This window comes from Cucurbita pepo, chromosome 10, assembly GCF_057944985.1.
Source record: "Cucurbita pepo subsp. pepo isolate OVF chromosome 10, ASM5794498v1, whole genome shotgun sequence".
NCBI classification, from domain to species: Eukaryota; Viridiplantae; Streptophyta; class Magnoliopsida; order Cucurbitales; family Cucurbitaceae; genus Cucurbita; species Cucurbita pepo.
This window is the reverse complement of record NC_141807.1, coordinates 9,733,584-9,749,563: the sequence shown is the minus strand read 5'-3', so window position 1 is coordinate 9,749,563 and position 15,980 is coordinate 9,733,584. Positions and strand designations below refer to the sequence as shown.

Genomic DNA, 15,980 nt, shown 5'->3' with positions numbered 1-15,980 from the left:
TCCATTATTGCTTCTACTTTGCGTGAAAATGCTTCCACTAAATCATGTTACTAACTAGTTGGTTTGGTTTGGTTTGGTTTGGTTCAATTCTTGGGTCTACTAGATTGAATTGACGTAGCTCAATTAAACTCTTGATAATATAAAAATCATAAGTTTCTTAAATTAAGTTAACTTAAAAGTTTAACCCCTAATTTTTTTTAGAATGTTTAGCTTTGTGTCTAGTTGATCTCTAAATGCTTAGAAGTATCTAATAAGACTTCTATTTAAGGAACTTTTCATTATAAAAGATGTAAGACTTCAGGTTTATTATTAAGGAATTTCAAATGAGTGATTTGATATATCATAGAGGACAAAATATTTATTTGTTTCAAATATCTTACATTGACCATTCTTTTTTGTCAAATATTTTGAATATTATCATTGTGAATTACTAATGGCATTAGATTGAATCTCATTAATAACAATATCCCAAAACTCAGGTAAAGATGACATCAAAATTAATACTTTAATTTCATCTTCAAAATTTATTTCCACTTAACTCAGTTGACTAATAATCATAATAGTCATCCGTGCACAAATATTTACAACCTTAAAAGGTAAAATTATAAGGAGTACAACAAAAAAGTGTTTAAAATAGTTTCAAAATATAAAAAAAAAATAGTAGGAATTGGTCAAAGTCAACATCCATTGATCACTTATGACACAACACGTAACATTTTTTTCATTTCTCTACTATATTAGGCCCTTTGGTTTATTGGCTTTACAAGATGGAGACATGAAGTTTTGGATGTTCGAAATCAATTTGGTTGATTGTTTTCTGGTTAGCATTGGTACCATCAAAACTTGTTTATTTCTTTGAAATGTTTGAGTTTACAATTTACATGTTTTCATTTTTCTACTTTGTCGGCTTGCATTTAGAAATGAAGCAAAATTAGTCTGAGGGTTTTAGGCAGATTGTTATAAATCTAATTTTTAACTAAAAAAAAAAAAAAAGTCTCGTTGTCACGCTTAAAACTATCCTATAGGTATAATCGACCTATTATCCTTCCACCAATAGGAGAAAAAGGCAACGTTACTATGTGAAACTAGTTTCATGTCATTTATTCAACAATAAGGGTGTTAGCATGCATTTGGAAATGAACCCATATTTAAAAAAATTATATAAAATAGAAAAGAATTGTTATCTCAAAGACAATGATACTATGTGAAACTAGCCTCAAGATGCTTCCTTAACTCTTAGGGGCGGTAAACCAACGGTTCTTTCACCCAAGACCCATGGCCCGACTCCCAACATGGAAGTGATAATCTAGAGAATCATTCCAAGAACTCTAACGGATGGGTTACAAACTCACATTTTGGTGGGTTCTCCAAGCACGGATTGCAAGTTAAAAGAGGTTGAAAACAAAGTAAAATGATAAAAGGAAGCAACCAAATTCGAATGGGTGACCTCTTGATCTGTCGTCAAATGCTTTACCACTGAGCTATGGACCCATTTTGCATGATTTCAACCTTAATGACCCCTTCTACAGAGTGTCAGTCTAAAAGTGTAAAAAGTGTCTCTCCAAAATAAAAGGGCCCAACCAAGTTCAAACGGGTGACCGGTCAAATTCTCTAGCACTGAGCCATGGATCCATTTTGTAGGATTTTAACCTTAGTGACCCCTTAGACATAGTGTCGGTCCAAAAAGTGTAACAAATTTCTATCCAAGATAGAAGGGCCTGTTAGGATCGCACAACAACGCACACGCTCGATCTAGATGAACACAAAGAACAGGATAGACAAAACTGCAAGGAGAACTCTGGCTAAAAGGATTTTTCTATTGATGACTTCACATATGTACAGTAAGAGAGAATTACAGAGAATAGAAAGTACTTTTCAAAGCTCTAGCGGACCGGATATATATATAGTTCAGTTTACTATATATAGGTTTACCAGATTTAATCATCTACTATATATAGCCATTTACTATATATAACTTTACCCGATTTAACCATCTACTATATATAGCTATTTACCATATATAGGTTTACCGGATATAGTTTTACCAAATATAGCTGTACCGGATATAGCTTTATCAAATATAGCTTTAACGGATATAACCGTTGACCAAGCTATAAATAAGCCGCAGGCACCATAACCTAACAATTCTCCCACTTGGAGACTGATCTAGTCAACCAAGAATTTCATTCTCAAACGACCATGAGCATCTTCATGGTCTTCATGGCACCATATCAATTGAGGCTTTGCACAACCTCAATATTCCAACATCAACACATTTTGTCAACATGTTTGCTGGATTCTTTGCACCCTCTATCTTCTCCAAACACATCACCATCTTTCATTAACCTGCAAGTCAAATGGTATCGTCTTATGTGTTTTCTCTTTAAATGATAGACCGGGTTCCTTCGCCAACTGTATGACACTATGACTATTTCTGTTAAGAATCTTCGTGCTGCTTCTTGCCCATTCTTCCAGATAGTCAGTCATCCATATCGTCTTCTTTCCAGCTTCCACTATTGCCACGTACTCAATCTCAGTATAACGCATTTTTTAAGCCTAGATGTCCCATCATCCATGGCTTGCTCCTACTTGGTTGTATCCTCCAACTGTAGGGTCTCATCAAAGGGTTGTGGTTCCCTTTCATCAACAACAGATAGTGTAATGAAGGTACATACATATCTGGTACTCTGATAGTACAGGATGATCTTCTCAACACCAGTTCAAGTGTCAGTTGCTCCACTAGTGATTCCTCCCCAACAACCTCAAGAGTTTGTTGAGTATCTTCTACAAGATCACTTGGTCATTTTCTTCGCAACTCAACCTCAACTCCCACTTGCTTTGTTGTCTTGGAACCTTGCTCCACATTTGGTTCCTCAGCAGTAGTCTCAGGAGTTTCTTGAGTATCTGCTACAACATCACTAGGTGAGTTTCCCTGCAACTCAAGCTCAACTCCCACTGTCTTCGTGGTCTTGGAACCGTGCTCCACATTTGGTTCCATTTCCAATCGCACTTTCTTCAATTCTCTGGCGGTCCTTGTGAAGCTAACTCGTTTCTGCTTGCTCATAACGTAGTTCTCACAATGACCCACATCAACAGATTTCAGACCTTCTAAAACTCCTTTCGCAGCCAGCCTCTTCATTTCTTTCGCGCTCATAGGTTCAAGTCTATTGTGCTGTAGATTGAATTTGAAGCACTCTCAGCAACAGCAGCTATGTTCATACACCCTGCAGTGGTGTATAAGATTCCAGATTTTGAGCCACGTGCTACCACCGTAGCACCCTTCATAATTTTCCACGAACTCTACCCTAAGTTTGTTGCATAACCTGTGCTGTCCAACTGCCCAATAGAGATCAGGTTCCTTCAGAGACAAGAAATATATCTGACATTCTTTAATGTCCACTGATTTTCTGTTGGAGTTTTTATGCAGACATCTCCTTTTCTTTTAATCTCCAAATCTTTGTTGTCGGCAAGATACACCTTCTCGAAATTTTCTGACTTGAAATTCCAGAACAACTCTTTATTTGGAGACGAATGAAAAGATGCACCTGAATCCAAAATCCAGGATTCAATCGAACTGTCCACGCTGAGGATTAGAGCATCCCCAATGTCTTCTGCTGAATTTATAGAATCATCACATCTCCAGATTTGTGATACTGCTTTCTCTTTGGTCTTGTACAACCTGTCCGAAAGTGACCTTTTTCTCCACAATTCCAACACGTTTCGTTTGTTCTATTTGGAGATTTTTCTCGGTTCTTTAATTTTGATCGCCCTTTGTTTGGGCCCTTCGGTTTACTTCTTCCCCTTCGATCAACACTGAGAGCATTGCCTGGTGAATCTCCAGTTTCCCGTTTGCGAATACTTTCGCTGAGAACTACATCTTGAATTTCACAAAACTTCAGTTTATCAGATCCTCGGGAACTGCTGATTGCGGCAACAACAGTATCCCATGACTCGGGTAAGGATGACATCAAAATCAACGCTTTCATTTCACCCAACTCAGTTGACTTATTATCATATTGAATTCATTTATATGATCAGCAACAGGTCCACCTTCAGACATCTGTAGATTGAACAATCTCCACATCAAATACACCTTGTTCATAGCCGATGGTTTTTCATACATATTTGACAGCGCCTTCAATAGATCTGACGTTGTCTTCTACTTGATAATGTTGAACGCCACGTTTCTGGATAGCGTCAACCGAATCAACCCCAAGGCTTGTCGATCCTTGAGCTTCAACTGTTTCATGGTCATGCATCATCCAGAAACCGAAATCAGATCCATCGAACTTCTCAATTCCAATCTTTGAACTTTCCATCTTCACAGATCGTGGTGAATTTCGCCTAGCTCTAATACCAGTTGTTGGGATCGCACAACAACGCACACGCTCGATCTAGATGAACACAAAGAACAGGATAGAGAAAAGTGCAAGGAGAACTCGGACTAAAAGGATTTTTCTATTGATGACTTCACGTATGTACAGTAAGAGAGAATTACAGAGAATAAAAGTACTTCTCAAAGTATATATATAGTTAAGTTTACTATATATATATATATAGGTTGACCAGATTTAACCATCTACTATATATAGCTATTTAATATATAGCTTTACAAGATATAGCTTTACAAAATATAGTTTTACAAAATATAGTAGATATAGCTTTACCAAATATAGCTTTACCGGATATAACCGTTGACCAATCTATAAATAAGCAGCAGGCTCCATAACCTAACAGGGCCCAACTAGGTTCGAATTGGTGACCTCTTGATCTGCAATCAAATGCTCTAACATTGAGCTATGGTCCCATTTTGTATGATCTCAACCTTAGTGACCCCTTCTACAGATTATCGGTCCAAAAGTGACCCTACCGAATCGGCTATGGACCAATTTTGTATAAATTGGTGGATTACCTATCGAGAATTAAACACAGGTCATTAGATTCAAAGTCGATAGTGCTAACCACTACACCATAGAACCACTTGTTAAACTTTATTTTGGCAGCGATTTTGATAAGCGCCAACAACGCTGGATTTTGCAAAGCTAGAGGTCGTAGTATCCTTAGATACTTTCACAAGGTGTTTTCAACTTCTTTTATATGTAATTGAACTTTTGAGTCCATGTAAATGATTGGTTGGATTAGTATCAGTTTAAGAAGACAGAGGATAGAAGAGAGACTTTGTTAGAAATTCTCCCATTGGTAATCCCCAAGGTGTTTTCAACTTCTTTTATAGGTCGAATTTTAAAATCAAACCACAACAAAATTTACTTCTATCTAGCAAAATTATTTTTTTTTTTTGTTTGAAACAAGATTATTCCCTTCTTTTCCTAAAACTAAATTTGACTCTGGAATAGATTTTAATAGTTTTGTTAATTAAATTTTCTTTAAAATTTTGTACACAGAGTACAATGGAAATAATATATATATATATATTTTTACTATTTTGTAATTTGTATGGTATTATTGGAGGCTTTTGAATGAAATATGATAATTGATTCTCTGTCCTCTTTGACAATTTTAGATACCTCCATATCCAATATTTGATGCGTCACATTTCATTGTGAGATCTTCCCTTGGGTCAATAAGACGTAAGCAGAGAGTTTATTTGACTAATGAATTGATTTTTTTGGGTTGTAGAGATATCCCTTACAAAACAAAACTTTGTATTATTTTAAAGACACTCATTAAGACATTCATAAATGTGCCTGATATCTTGAAGGATATAAGACACGTAATTGAGAGAACCTAATTTTTTTTTGAAGTTTGCTTTTCTAGGATAGGTCATCACCAAAGTTTGAGACAAAAACCATTGGATGGGTTTTAATAAGGCTCAAATAAATTTAAAATCCAAGAAAATTTATCTGAGTTTGATATTATTTGATTTTGGGTATGGACACAACTAGCTGATTTCTTTTAATTACATTAATGAATGTAGGTAGATGTTTAAAGTGTTGATCTTAATGGTTTTAGAAAATATCAACATATCATCGATATAAACTATCGAATTTTTTTGAATGGATTGAAAATATCATTCATAATCTTCTGAAATTCGGATGGAGCGTTATTTAGCCTAAATGGCATGACGTTCCTCTCATATTTTCTAAATTGGACATTAAATGCTATTTTATATTTGTCCTTTTAGGAAACTAGAATTTTCTGAAATCACAATTTCATGTCGAATTTTATAAAAACATTTGACTCTAAATTCTTTTTTTCAAATCATTTTTGTTTTGGATTGGATATCTTATTTATTCTAAAACCTTATTCAGAGGATTGTAGTTAATTACCAGTATCAGAATTTCTGGTTTCTTTTCACCATGTTGTTAACATAAAATGCCAGACATGACCACATGCTCTTTGAAGACCTTATCAGCTTCCTCCGCAAAATATCACCTAAAATGTCACAGTATTTAGTGTTCGATGCTTTTTGACTTAACCCAAGGGTTCTATTTAAAGTGAACTGAAATTTTTTGTCAAATTATATATTTGAATACCTAATACATTAAGATATAATATCTTATTTCAATAATATTAAAATGTCGTAGAATATCATAATATATGTTTAATTAATATGAATCTCATTCAAATTTTAAATATATATTTTTATTTAATGTTTATGATACACATCAATTATTTTAATATTTAACATATCAAATACGTTAATATGTTTTGATATTATACTTCAAGACTATAGGAACTTGCTCAGAGGACATGAGAGTTACATTGGCCTACAATGCATCTCATGGACGATGCAAAACTATGGTGGCGCTTGAAGGTGAATTGTATAAAAAACTGGTCATGCACCAAAAAATCATAGGAAGACCATTGATGGAATTGAAGCAATCGACGCTCCCCTGTATGGGTTTCCAATCAAAGACCTAATGTTTGATGTTGACTCTTTTGAAGAAAGAGCCACATGATCAAACAACAAGAAACGTGGCGGTATCTCTGAGAACTCTATCACACACATAAAAAAAAACGTGTCGAAGAGTTAGACATTACACAGAAGATCTAGCTTTCATCGAGGAGACCCGAGTTTGATTCTCGAAAATGAAATTTTATGTTCTTATTTCGTTTATTTTATAGTTTCATCTTTTGTCACCAATTATATTTAAACTTTACCTAGGTTTGAGAAGCACTATAATGGACGAGTTCAATAGTATCTTAAATTCAAAACACTTTTATGAACTTGGTTTGAGAGGCACTATAATGGTCAAGTTCAATAGTATCTTAGATTAAAAAGATTTTTATGAACTTTGAACCTTTAATAGTGTTATGTCATAGATATTTGGTTCAATTTCAACAAGTGAGATTGAGGTCATTCAAATGGTTAATGTGATAATCCGGTCATTTTCAAGGTCTCTTTTGTTGAACGCCATCATGGCTGAGATGACTGAGATGAGCACCAGAGTGAGTTTGACAAGGAGGGTCGTAGAGAACCACACCCCAAGCCAAGCTCATATTGGGCTTAACAAACTGAAAATCCAAAAACACAAACCCTTAAATGGGAACCAGGATGCTAAGGAATTAAAAAGCTTTATTTTTGACGTAGAACAATACTTGAAGGTTACAGGAACTTGCTCATAGAACCTAAGAGTTACGTTGGCCACAATGCATCTCATGGACGGTGGCGCTCGAAGGTGGATGATATAAAAAATGGGTCATGCACCATAAACTCATGGGAAGACCGTTGATGGAATCGATTCAATCGACGATCCCCTTGATGGGTTGCCAATTAAAGACCTGACGTTTGATGTTGACTCTTTTGAAGAAAAAACCACACGATCGAACACCTCGAAATGTCGCAGTAGCTCTAAGAACTCTATCATACGACCAGAGAGTTGAGGGCTACAGGAACTTTCTCATACGACCTGAGAGTTATGTTAGCCGCAATGCATCTCATGGATGATGCAAAACTATGGTAGTTCTCGAAGGTGAATGGTATAAAAAATGGGTCATGAACCATAAACTCATGGGATGATCGTTGATGGAATCGATGCAATCGACACTTCCCTGGATGGGTTGCCAATCAAAGACCTAACATTTTATATTGACTCTTTTGAAGAAAGAGCCACACAATCGAACAGCTTGAAACGTCGCGGTAGCTATGAGAACTCTAACACACACAGGGAAGGACGTGTCGAAGAGTTAGACATTAAGCAAAAGATCATGCTAAAACTCTTCAGCGATCTAACAAAAGACTTCAGGACATCTATACCATAAATCCATTGTCGTCCAGCGGTAAGGATATATGGCTTTCAACCAGGAGACCCGGGTTTGATTCTCGGCAATGAAATATTATTTTCTTATTTCATTTTATTTTACAGTTTCTATCTTAGACTAAAAAGACTTTTATGAACTTCGTACCTTTGTTAGAGTTATGTTATAAATATTTTGTTCAATTTCAAATGGTTAATGCGATAATCCAGAGGTCTCTCTTGTTGAACGACATCATGGTTGAGATGAGCAGGTAATTAAAATGGTTAATGCGATAATCCAGTCATTTTCGAGGTCTCTCTTGTTGAACGACGTCATGGTTGAGATGAGCAGGTGATTCAAATGGTTAATGCAATAATCCAGTCGTTTTCAAGGTCTCTCTTGTTGAACGACATCATGGTTGATGAGCACCCGAGTGAGTTTGACAAGTTGGGCTATAGAGAACCACACCTCAAGCCACGTTCATGTGGGCTTAACAAACTTAAAATCCAAGAACACAACCCCTTAAATGGAAACCGGGATGCTAAGGAATTAAAAAGCTTTATTTTTGATGTAGAACAATACTTGAAGGTTACTTGAACTTGCTCATAGGACCTAAGAGTTACGTTGGTCGCAATGCATCTCATGGACGATGCAAAACTATGGTGGCGCTAGAAGGTGAATGGTTTAAAAAATGGGTCATGCACCATAAACTCATGGGAAGACTGTTGATGGAATCGATGCAATCGATGCTCCTTCTTATACAAAATTTGGATCAACAAAGAGATAAAGCTAGAATTAGATTATGGAACCTTTTTCTAAATCGAGTCACTCCACAATCGAACTTGATCAAAGCTTGATTGAATGACTCAGATGCAATCTACCACAAGAATTCCATAAAACTTAGAAATGACAAAGATATGCTCGAATTTCTACACGCGGGATCATCTCAACTTGAGAGATCAATTTCATTGATCACAAATATGCTTTTACATAATAATGTGTGGGTATTTATAGTCTCTCCACAAAAGAAGTTAGTGGCAGTGATTTAATCTCGATCCTTTTAGATTTCCTTTAGATCTCCACAGAAGATGAAGTCAATTTGAGCATTACAAACTTTATGAAATTAAAATAAGAAATAAAGTTTTCTAACCACTCATGAAATGATGCTTGCAACTTCATCCGCTACTTCAACCATGCAAATATTTACTTTTGAATCTCCAAATGGTCTTGACTCAAACGACTCAACTTGTCACACATGAAAAGATGGTTGAACCTAGCCTATCCAATTTTGTAGATGAAGTATGAATGCTTGTTGAATCTTCTTGGCCTTGGGTTGTGTAATAGGTCCAGTTGGAAGACCGTGATTCTTATCATCATCCCCATCTTCAAAAGGATTCGTCCTCGAATCAGAAAAATCATCACATACATCAAAAGGACTAAACTCAACAACATTGAAAGTAGAATGTACACTGTGATTCTTATCATCATCCCCCTCTTTAGGATTCGTCCTCGAATAAGAAAAATCATCACCTACATCAAGGACTCAACTTAGCAACATTGAAAGTAGAATGTATTGACAATTCTAAGGGAAGATCAATTTTATTGTTCCATGCAATAAAATGAGTCATTTTACTAAATGTCTTATAGAGCATTTATAGTCAAATAAAGAATTAGGAATCCACGCTATCTACAAACGCACTCCCAATTGAGCTATCCACGCTAACATTAAAATGAAAATTCATCAGTAAAATTATTTACGCTAACTCATTGAAATTTTAAAAAGAAATCATCTCTAAATTTAGATAAGATAGTAAGTTATATTACTTGAATCAGGTGTGGTGAAGGTCGAACAACACCTGACCTTCAAATCTTCAATATTAAGCTCTCCCAACTAAGTTATCCCCTGTAACATTGAAAATGAAAATTCTGGAATTTTAAAAAGAAATAATCACTAAATTTAGATTAAATAGTCAAGTAATTTTAAAAAGAAATAATCACTAATTTTAGATTGAATATTTAGGTTATGCAAGTTAGTCAACTTGAATTAGGTGCGGTGAACGTGGATCAAACATGTGACTTTTAGATCTTGAGTGATGCTCTCACCTGACTTTCAGATCTTCAGTGACGCTCTCCAAACTGAGCTATCCCCGCTAACATTAAAAATAAAAATTCACCGGTTAAGATATTTTCACTACTTCATTGAGATTTTAAAAATAAATAATCACTAATTTTAGATTGAATAGCAAGGTTATGCAACTTAGTCAACTTGAACGCTCTCCAAACTGAGTTATCCCCGCTAACATTAAATCAGGTGCGGTGAACGTGGATCGAACACGTGACCTTCACATTTTCAGTCTGACGCTCTCAAAACTAAGTTATCTTCGCTAATATTTGAAAAAAAAAAACTCATAAGTAAAGGTATTTCCGCTAATTCATTATATTTTAAAAAGAAATAATCACTAATTTTAGATTGAATAAAGTTATGGAACTTAATGAACTTATGCAACGTATACCAAGTGCGGTGAACGTGGATTAAACATGTAACCTTCAGATATTCAGTCCGAACTAAGCTATCCCCGCTAACACTAAAAATCAAAATTCATGTGTAAAGGTATTTCTGCTAATTCATTATTCGTTGAAATTTTAAAAATAAATAATAACTAGTTTATTTTTTATGCAACGTAAACCAAGTGCGGTGAACGTGGATTAAACATGTAACCTTCAGATATTCAGTCCGAACTAAGCTATCCCCGCTAACATTAAAAATCAAAATTCATGTGTAAAGGTATTTCCGCTAATTCATTATTCATTGAAATTTTAAAAATAAATAATAACTAGTTTATTTTTTATTGAATAGTCAGCTTATGCAAATGGAAACAGGTGCGGTTTTAGTTTGACACTCTCCCAACTAATCTATCCCCGCTAACATTAAAAATAAAAATTCATAAAACTATAAGGTGCAATGAATGCAGATTAAACACAAGACCTTCCGCTAATCAATCTGATGCTCTCCCAACAAAGCCATCCTAGATAACATAAAAAATAAATAATCACATGTTTTAGATTGCATAGTAAAGTTATGCAACTTAGTCAACTTATGCCAGTTGGATGGTTGGAAACCATGTCTATACTTCTTTGCTTTAATCCCAGGTAACTAAAGATATATAAATACAACAGAATATGGCATGGCCAGTCAAAACATAAAAAATTTCATGCCATGTTATAGTTAATGAATATGGTATGCACAAAGATCCAATGTCACACTTCATGATTAGAGACCAATACAGTGACCTATGGTCGTCCATAACGTCCTTTGGTCCAATTATGTCAAGCAAATGTTGTAGCAAGCAAAGAGTTTTTAATAAGTTTGCTATTGCAAAGAGCTCGGTTTAAGGCACAAATGTCTCTGATGTGAAAGGCGCACCAATTCAACGAGATTTAAGTAACCATGAATAAGACACATGATACAGCTTGTAAACAAAACGATGTCCATGACTCTTGTTATTTTCTTCCACTACAAACCTTCTAGCCTCTTGCACTTTTTTGTCATTGACATCCTTAATTGAAATTAGAATGGAAGGAAACACTTCTCCACAACTCATTATGGAACACCTTTGATAGATAGTTTCAACAGATTTACTTTGCCGAGGAATACTTTAAAATTCGATATTTATAGTTGAACGCTACTTAAATTGATGAAGTGAAATTTTACAACAGATGTTAATATATCGTTTGTCTATTAGAAGAGAGCTTGGAATTAAATTCTTTATAGGTGGGATAAGGGATGTTTTAGTCAAATTAAGTATACTTTTTAGTTTTAAAATAAATTAATTTTTTAGTTTAAAATAAATTGATTTTTTAGTGTTTAAAAAAAAGATAGATAGGGAGAAAATTCTTTATATTTAATTTTTTACCCTAATTAAATTTTACGCTAAGATAGATGGGGATGTTAATAAATTTTACGCTAATTAAATTCTTTATATTTAATTTTTTTTTTTTTTTTTTTTTTTTTTTTTTTTTTTTAAAAAAAAAAAGCTTCAAAACTACTAGTTAACTTTCAAAAGTGTTTAAAAAAAGATAGATAGGGAGAAAATTGTGTTCATGGGGAGAAAATTGAAGGTTATGTTAGGAGAAGGTTTTCAAGATCAGTATAAGATCCTTAAAACATAACAAGAAGTAATATCCTAGCTTAAGGTCGCCATTAAGAACCTACTAGTAGGCTACTTACTAAGTTTTACTCACTCCATGTTTATCAATTTTTTTTCAAGTAACTAAGAGTTGGTCGTGGATGAGAGCGGACTTTGGAGTGTGGGCCATGGACTAACCTCTGTTTTTAATCTAGTATTTTTTGTTCTTCTTTTAAGTCTGCTTATTATTTTGTGTTTGTAACGAGTATGTATATGTAACACCCAAAAAATGAAGGAAATTATCTCCCATAAGAATAAGCCACTTATGAAAGACCCAATGGATAAAAAGGAAAAAAAATTAAAGGATTAAGCAAGAACAAAGGACTTAGTCAAGTCACTCCTGTACCCTAACAAGTGATTTCAAGGAGTTAAAGGCCTTTTGAAAAGGATTGGAAAAGAAAAAGTAAATCAAAAGGGCAAAAAAGTCATTTTATCAATTATAAAAAATCTTTCCGGATTTGTAATTCCTTATCTAGAAGGAATCTCAAGATTTAAAAAAAAAAAGGGAAAAATGATAAAAAAGCCATGAGAAATTTGTAGAAATTTTTTGGATTTTTCAAGAAAAATAATAATAAAATATTCGGAAAGTGGCAAATTACCAAAATACCACTAGAAGATTGGATTATTACAGAAATGCCACTCTAATTAGAATCAGAGCATCTACCGTGACCATCCGAGCAAAATCTTTCGAACTCAAATCTCAACCGTCGGATCTCCTCCAAAATTTGATATGATCTAGAACGAACACGCACGAATCATCACATCCAACGACTAGTATGCAAAGCCAAGGTCGATAAGGCCATGATCGAAGTTGATATCACCAAAAAATTATCCAGAAAGATCGATCTCTAAATAATGAAGATTCTGAAGCTCTCAATGTCGGTTTAAGCACCTCCTATAAAGTCGGAAGTAGGAGCAACAATACGGAATAAGAATTGAGAAAGGTCGATCCCCCAATTGAAGGCAATAAACGTTTAGATTGTGTTTGTCCTACTCTCAGATTTCTTCCAAATTCGAGAGCAATCCTCCACCATTTCTCTTCAAACTTCTAAATAACGAAGAATCTGGAGCTCTCAATGTCGGTTTAAGCTCCTCCTATAAAGTCTAAAGTAGGAGCAACAATATGGAATAAGATTCGAGAAAGGTCGATCCCCCAATCGAAGGCAATAAGCGTTTAGATTATGGGTCTCCTACTCTCAGATTTCTTCCAAATTCGAGAGAAATCCTCCACCATTTCTCTTCAAACTTATTCCTACCGTTTCTCAACAAGATTACCCACAAGTTCTATGAAGGAATAGAGTGCTGAAAGTGCCTAGAAACCATTCCCCCAATTCAATCTGCCATTGAAGAACTTTAAGAAAAACTTGAAAACCCAACCCGAGGATACATGATGACTCGTTGAGCAAGAATGATTCCAATCAGTTTCTGTACCTCCAAGGAATGCTTCCATAGAAGACCACAAAGAAAAATAACCTCGAGAGCGTGCCAAATTGAAGGAAATAAGTTTCAAAATTAAATTGGGGATAAGAGTCAAAATTCCTATCTACGATCTCTGAAAATTAAGGTCCTCCAAACCAATTCCATTAGCCTCTACGATCTCTGAAAATTAAGGTCCTCCAAACCAATTCCATTAGCCTGAAGACATAAATCAGATTTTGGATGAACTTTGGTAGCGAATATCTTAGGCTACGATTTGCTAGCAGGATGCCACGAGTACGACAACGCCACCTATGCACTCAATGAAAGTGGTAACACCGTTTTGTTTCCAAACCAATTCCATTAGCCTGAAGACATAAATCAGTTTCTGTACCTCCAAGGAATGCTTCCATAGAAGACCACAAAGAAAAATAACCTCGAGAGCGTGCCAAATTGAAGGAAATAAGTTTCAAAATTAAATTGGGGATAAGAGTCAAAATTCCTATCTACGATCTTTGAAAATTAAGGTCCTCCAAACCAATTCCATTAGCCTCTACGATCTCTGAAAATTAAGGTCCTCCAAACCAATTCCATTAGCCTGAAGACATAAATCAGATTTTGGATGAACTTTGGTAGCGAATATCTTAGGCTACGATTTGCTAGCAGGATGCCACGAGTACGACAACGCCACCTAAGCACTCAACGACAACGCTAGCAGGATGCCACGAGTACGACAACGCCACCTAAGCACTCAACGACAACGCCACCTATGCACTCAATGAAAGTGGTAACACCATTTTGTTTGTACGGCAACGCCACCTATGCACTCAATGAAAGTGGTAACACCATTTTGGTTGTACGGCAACGCCACCTATGCACTCAATGAAAGTGGTAACACCATTTTGGTTGTACGGCAACGCCACCTATGCACTCAATGAAAGTGGTAACACCGTTTTGTTTTAAAATGTCTTGCGTTGTCGTTCCTTATTCTGTGTTTTCACATCAAGGTCATTTCATAAAGGTCCTACCGGGAGTTGAACCCAGGTCGTTGGATTCAAAGTCCAAAGTGCTAACCACTACACCATAGAACCCCTTGTAAAAATTTATTTTGGAATGGTTTTCCTATTTTATGCCGATTCCATAAGAAGGGAGATCCTATCATTAGTCAAACTTAAGTTATTGGATTCAAAGTTCTAGAGCTGTTTTATCTAACTCGTTGTGATCTTGAGCACCTTTAGAGTGGTTGCAGAAGTAACCCTCCGGTGTTGATTGAAGCTCGTGGAGAACATGTAATTTTATATATTTCTTATAGTTAATTTATATATTGTTGTATATTACAAAAAAATTGAAATAATACTTTACATCCCCGTCTTTCTTTCTTCCGTGCAAAACTTAACATGAAAACTATATTATTTCAATATTCACTCGAGAAACAAGGGGTGAAAACTATATTATTTCAAACCCTCCATTATTGCTTCTACTTTGCGTGAAAATGCTTCCACTAAATCATGTTACTAACTAGTTGGTTTGGTTTGGTTCAATTCTTGGGTCCACTAGATTGAATTGACGTAGCTCAATTAAACTCTTGATAATATAAAAATCATAAGTTTCTTAAATTAAGTTAACTTAAAAGTTTAACCCCTAATCTTTTTTAGAACGTTTAGCTTTGTGTCTAGTTGATCTCTAAATTCTTAGAAGTATCTAATAAGACTTCTATTTAAGGAACTTTTCACTATAAAAGAGGTAAGACTTCAGGCTTATTATTAAGGAATTTCAAATGAGTGATTTGATATATCATAGAGGACAAAATATTCATTTGTTTCAAATATCTTACGTTGACCATTCTTTTTTGTCAAGTATTTTGAATATTATCATTGTGAATTACTAATGACATTAGATTGAATCTCATTAATAACAATATCCCAAAACTCACGTAAAGATGGCATCAAAATTAATACTTTAATTTCATCTTCAAAATTTATTTCCACTTAACTCAGTTGACTAATAATCATAATAGTCACCGGTGCACAAATATTTACAACCTTAAAAGGTAAAATTATAAGGAGTACAAGAAAAATTAGTCTGAGGGTTTTACGCAGATTGTTATAATTCTAATTTTTAACTAAAAAAAAAAAATTAGTCTCGTTGTCACGCTTAAAACTACTCTATAGGTATAAT

The 15,980-nt window shown here is 34.8% G+C and overlaps 1 non-coding gene across 1 annotated transcript; it reads right to left on the bottom strand.

The window, feature by feature from the left end:
- Positions 1-14,821: 14,821 nt before the first annotated feature.
- TRNAQ-UUG (transfer RNA glutamine (anticodon UUG)) lies at positions 14,822-14,893 on the bottom strand. Its single transcript has one exon. It is a non-coding gene; the product is annotated as a tRNA-Gln (tRNA).
- Positions 14,894-15,980: the final 1,087 nt, after the last annotated feature.